Source organism: Microtus pennsylvanicus, chromosome 10 (genome assembly GCF_037038515.1).
Source record: "Microtus pennsylvanicus isolate mMicPen1 chromosome 10, mMicPen1.hap1, whole genome shotgun sequence".
Classification (NCBI taxonomy): domain Eukaryota; kingdom Metazoa; phylum Chordata; class Mammalia; order Rodentia; family Cricetidae; genus Microtus; species Microtus pennsylvanicus.
Window position 1 is genome coordinate 26,411,071 of NC_134588.1, and position 6,101 is coordinate 26,417,171.

A 6,101-nucleotide genomic window follows, 5' to 3' on the forward strand; every position below is an offset into this window, starting at 1 on the left:
AGGTGTGCAGCCTTCCAACTGGGACAGTCAGGTGTGCAGCCTTCCAGTTGGGACAGTCAGGTGTGCAGCCCTCTCAGATGGGACAGTCAGTCAGGTGTGCAGCCTTCTCAGCTGGGACAGTCAGGTGTGCAGCCTTCTCAGCTGGGACAGTCAGGTGTGCAGCCTTCCAGTTGGGACAGTCAGGTGTGCAGCCTTCTCAACTGGGACAGTCAGGTGTGCAGCCCTCTCAGATGGGACAGTCAGTCAGGTGTGCAGCCTTCTCAGCTGGGACAGTCAGGTGTGCAGCCTTCTCAGCTGGGACAGTCAGGTGTGCAGCCTTCCAGTTGGGACAGTCAGGTGTGCAGCCTTCTCAACTGGGACAGTCAGGTGTGCAGCCCTCTCAGATGGGACAGTCAGTCAGGTGTGCAGCCTTCTCAACTGGGACAGTCAGGTGTGCAGCCCTCTCAGATGGGACAGTCAGTCAGGTGTGCAGCCTTCTCAGCTGGGACAGTCAGGTGTGCAGCCTTCTCAGATGGGACAGTCAGTCAGGTGTGCAGCCTTCTCAGCTGGGACAGTCAGGTGTGCAGCCTTCCAGTTGGGACAGTCAGGTGTGCAGCCTTCCAACTGGGACAGTCAGGTGTGCAGCTGTCTCAGCTGGAGCAGTAAAGTGTGCAGCCTTCTCAGCTGGGACAGTCAGGTGTGCAGCCTTCCAGCTGGGGCAGACAGTGAGGTGTGTATTCTTCCAGCTGGGGCAGTCAGGTGTGCAGCCTTCCAGCTGTTGGGCTACACAGAAAGTACTCTGGTTTTGTTTTCCTGTGGCTCTGATTTGGTGGAGTAGTGATGGCTGCTTTCAGAGCTGATGGGAAAATGGTATGGAGCCAAATGAAGTGGAGATAGTGTAACTTCATGTGACCCACCCAAAACTTTATCAAGTTTATCTTACAATTCATCTCCCTGGGAGAAAACATTGAGGTCAAGGTAGGGTGGTGGCTGTCCCCCAACCCCAGTAGGTGTGGGAGTCACCTCCTCAGCCTTTCCCAACCAGTCCCCTCCTGCCCTAAAAGAACCTCTCCTTACACAACACACACACTCTCTCTCCCCTCTCCCTCTCCCTATTCTTCTTCTTCTCTCTCTCCCTCTTCCTCCCTTCTTCTCCCCCTGCTCCTCTAGGGAAGACGTGAAGACAAAACACCCTCTAGTCCCAGTGGAGGGACATCACCTGGGGTGTTGGGTGCCTGGGCAGCAGCATTTTTTATGTTGCCCTTGGCCATCATGCTGCAAGGTTTCACTACATCTACTGAAGTATCTAGTGGGAAGTTTTTCTCCTTAGCAGATTGTCTTGGCTCGGGTTTGGTCACTTTCCCCAGCTGTGACTCATTCCAACAGAGAGAACATGCAGCTTTTCATTTTTGACCAAGGGGGAGGATTGTGGCAAATTTGAGTGTGGTCAGTGTGTGGGGCCACTTTGGAGGTGGTCCCAAAACATGCTGTTTCCCCTATTACGTGAGTTATTTCAAGATCTCTCAACCCGCCCCCCCCCCCGCATCCCCAGCAGGAAAGAAAGGGGGAAGGGCAGGCATGGCCTGGTTTTCTGAAGGGGACACTGGCTTTATCTGGCCTTGACAGTTGTACATAGGATTGCTGTCAGTCAGGACAAGTTAAATTATGTTGCAGTAACAAATAAGCCCCATATTTTGCCACATTCAAACCATAGAGACTCCTTTCTTACTCATACTGCATGTCCTGTGCAGGATGTCAGGGACACAATGCAGATTCCAGAAACCATATCTGATATGGCCAGTCACTGTGCCAGAAGGAAATGAAGAAAGCCTTGATGATCTTCACTGACATTTTAAAGTCCTGGTCACTTCCATTCACAAGTCACGGACCACCCTATACTAGGAGAACCAGTAGTGCAAGCTCACTATGGGGCTCAGAGTTGGAGAGGAGCTGGGGGCAGCTGGCAGTTGTCACTGATAACTACAACAGTCCTCCAGGAGTTTCTTCAACCACGTATTTCTCTAAGTTCCACTGTGCTTGTCCAGGCACCCACAGTCTGACAGTGAGAGACACATATTTATCAAGCTTGCCTTTAGTGGAAGAGGCCCACAGTAAACCCACATAGGTGTAATATGTGTGTCAGGTCTTTAGTGCTTTGAAAATAAACACAGCATTTTTAGGAGACAGATGGTGAGGTTTGCCCAACCATAAAATTATTTTCATTGTGTCTGGTGGTGGCAACAGACATCTCCAGCACTAGGGAGTCAGAGGCAGGTGGATCTCTGAATTCTGAACTCGAGGCCAGCCTGGTCTACAGAGCAAGTTCCAGGACAGCTAGGGCTACATAGAGAAACCCTGTCTTAACAAACAAAAAACAAAAAAAATTATTTTTGTTTCATAGCTGTTATTTTGCCATTGTTATGAATTGTAATGTAGACATTTGTGTTTTCCAATAGTCTTTGGGGTTGATACCCACAGGTTGAGAACCACTGGGTTAGACAGAAAAGACCTTTCCTAGATTCACTTAAATCTAACTAGAGAAAAACTTGTGTCCATGAGCAACAATGTTCCAGGCTAAGGGGACAGCAGACACAATGGCCCCCAAACATTCATCCCAAACTCTGTGAACACAAATTTAATCAAACATTCCCAGGCTCTACCAGCAAAATGCCAGACTATTGGTGTGTGTGTACATATATATACACATATACATACACACACACACACACACACACACACACACACACAGAGAGAGAGAGAGAGAGAGAGAGAGAGAGAGAGAGAGAGAGAGAGAGAGAGATCTACCTGACTTTACTTTCCAAGTGCTAGTATTAAAGGCATGCGTCACCACTGCCTGGCCATTGGTCTATATTTTATGAGATTTTGATTAATATACCCATGAACCACAGAAAATGGGTTCAAAGCAGTGGCAGGTAAAACTGTGTGCACCCTACAACATTTGAAGGAAATGCCCTTGACCTCCTTCTTCCTGCCTTCTTGGGCTACACACTGCACAGGAGGTGCAGGCTCCACGAGGAAGAGGGTGTTGCTTGCCATTTTCAGTGGGAGTGGGTGACCCCACATGCTGCAAGAGAGTAACGGATCTGTGACAGCCACCTGTAGGATGTGAAACGACCAGTGTTCCAAATTTTCAGATTAGAAACCTGAGGTGCAGGATCACGTGACTACCGTGACTACCAACAGAGGTCCCAATCTGGATTCCAGGCCACTCTGATCTACATATTGGCCTCTGCGCTTCCTGCTGGGGGGGAGGGGGGCAGTGACCACAGGCGCAGTAGGATTAGTCAGAACCCTGATCTAGGTTTCTCTCCCTGTGACTCCCTTGGTCAGGTCCTACTGTCAGGTCCTGCATCCCAGGGTCATCCAACCATCACTCCATCTGTACCTCCACTGTCACCTCATCCTAATGGGAGGTCCAGGTGACCTTTGGGATTTGCCTTCCTCCCTTGGGTCTTGTTGATCTTTCTGACCCCCTTCACTATGCAGGGAGGTGCTGGTGTCCCGTGCAGAGAGCTCAGTTCTAGGCTCACAACCAATGTCTGGTAAGACATGGCTTTTGTTTTGTTTTGTTTGTTTTTGTTTGTTTTTAAAGCCATGGACCCTGTGCCCAGAGAGAGCATGGACTGATGCTCTAGGGAGAATGGAAGGCACCCCAACACCTTCGGAGCTAGGGCGAAACAGGAAGGGACTCGACAGCTTGTGTACATCCTCCAAGGTGCTGGGCACTGTAGTGAATTTGCTGTGTTCAGACGTTGCTGACTGGCCAGGGCTGGGGCCGACTGGGGCATGGACAAGCACTATGTCCATTCTCAGGCATGGCTTTAAAATTATTTGCTTATTTTGTGCGTGAGCAGAGCTCAGAGGAGAGCTGGCAGGGGTGTGCAGTGGGCTCTGTTCTTCCACCAAGCATGACACCAAATGCCTGTGCTCGCAAGGAAATTTTCTCTGTCCTGGACAGTACTTAGGGACAAAAGGGTGTGTGTAGGGGTACTCCTGAAAAATGTGTCATTAGTCTGGGAACCAGTTCCATGGCCCCTCCATCTGCACGTCAAACATGCAGTTTTTCCACCGCATGCCACTGCCAAGCTTGCGATAAAGTTGGCTTGTGTGCACACACATGCTTTTTTCCCCTGCCCTGGAAAAACTCAGATATTCCAGATTTGTCAGCAGCCTTTATCCCTCAACCAAAGGGGAGGCTGTCAGCCACAAGCACTTATATTCCAGGGCTAGGCCAGCTCGCGGGCTTGCCATGGTGGCCGCGAGCCTCAGCCTGGGGTTAGGACAGATTAACAGGCACAGTGACTTGGGTGACATCATGGGCTGTCCCCACCCCACTACCCACTATCGGCTCCTTCCTCTGTTCCTGCTCCCCTCTGTGTGTCCCCCTTTCTCTGCCACTCCCACATTCCTCTTCATCTCCCCCCCTCCTTTTCTCCCTTCTTTCTCTTTCCTTCCCTCCCTCCCATCTCTCCTGCTTCCTCCCTCCCTCTTCTCATACAGAGAAGTATGTTAAACGAAGGCTTTAAACGGCAGCTATTTTGAGTGGTCAGCCTAGGAACATAAAGTACCTTTGGATCATCCTGGCCCAGACCATAACCTCTCCCACTAGGGCTGCTCACCATGGTGGTTTGAGTGAGAATAGCCCCCAGACTCATAGGTTAACTGTGAGTGATTAGGGGGTGTGGCCTAGTTAGAGGAGGTGTGGCCACGCTAGAGTGGGCATTACCTTGTTAGAGGAAGAGTGTCATGGGGGTTGGCTTGGAGATCGCAAAAGCCCACTCCAGCCCCATCCCCCACCCCACCTGGGGATCAGGATGCAAAGTTCTCTTGACTGCTCAGCGCTATGCTTGCCACCATGCTCCCGGCCAAGATGAGCATGGACTAACGCCCTGAAACTGTAAGTGAGCTCTCGAATTAAAAGCTTTCCTTTAAGAATTGCCGTGGTCATGGTGTCCCATCACAGCCTGGTGGCATAGCTTCAGTCTCTTCTAGGCTGTCCAGACTCCATCTCAACCAAACAACTAAACGCTGAATTTTGAAACAGGAAGGAAACTGCTGAAGTATCTTTCCAAGCCACTGGGCGCAGCCTCCATTAGCGCACCTGTGCTGACGAGAGGAGCCGCCGTGGGAAAGCAAAAGGCAGATGCTGAGGGAGGGAGGCCAGGCCATCGAGGAGGTCCATCCTGCCTTAGACTGACTCTCCTAGATCCATTTGTCCTGGAGAAGCAGGGCGAGGTGTCCAGTCCAGGGGCCATCCCCAGCTCATCATAAACCCTGCCTCACCAAGGAAGTACACCAGCAATGCAGATTCCTGGGTCACACCCTTCCCCACCACCACTTAGATCCAGACGCTGGGTGGGGCCCAGAAACCAGGCTCCAAGAGCAAAACATGGAGTCTAAAGGCCTGCTACCCAGCCCTACAGCACCAAGGCATGGAAGGAAGCTCCAGTTCCTCCCCCTGCCCAGAGCTGCCTGTACGCTGGCCTGAGGAACCAAGACTGCCCTGCACTCTCCCAGTTAGTACCGTAACTTGGGCAAGTCCATTCTCAGAGGATGGCAGATACATCCAAATGGAATAGGGTCTCTTTCCAGATGTCTGCAAAGATCTGAGCCCCTCATTCAACCTTAGCCCTGTGGCCACTGCACCTCTGCTTCCTGTCACAGGGACCTCAGAGGCAGTGAGGTAGGACCTGAGGAGGGAGTCCAGACAACACAGCACTTCACGGAAGTCTCCACCATGGCTGTTTCTGCCATGGCTTTTCACCCTCCACACTGGCACTGAAGAATGCTATCTTTTAATACCAGTTGGACTTGACTTAAAACCTGTCTAGTTCCTTAGAACAAAGCCCATGTCCCAGGCCTGACCTTTGGGGCTGGCTCCTCCCTTTCCAAACTTCCTACTTCAGCCTTAGGAACGCAGCAACACGTACCTGAGCTTTTGCTTGGCACATTCCAAGTCTCTCACTCGCTCACTAAGATTCCACTTTGGGTCACCTGCTCCCAAGTGACACGCCCCCAGCCTGCAAGGAGGGTAACTCCTGCTACACCTGAGCCGTGCATTCCAATCACAGCACCTACTGAGGGACACTGAGATTCCGTCA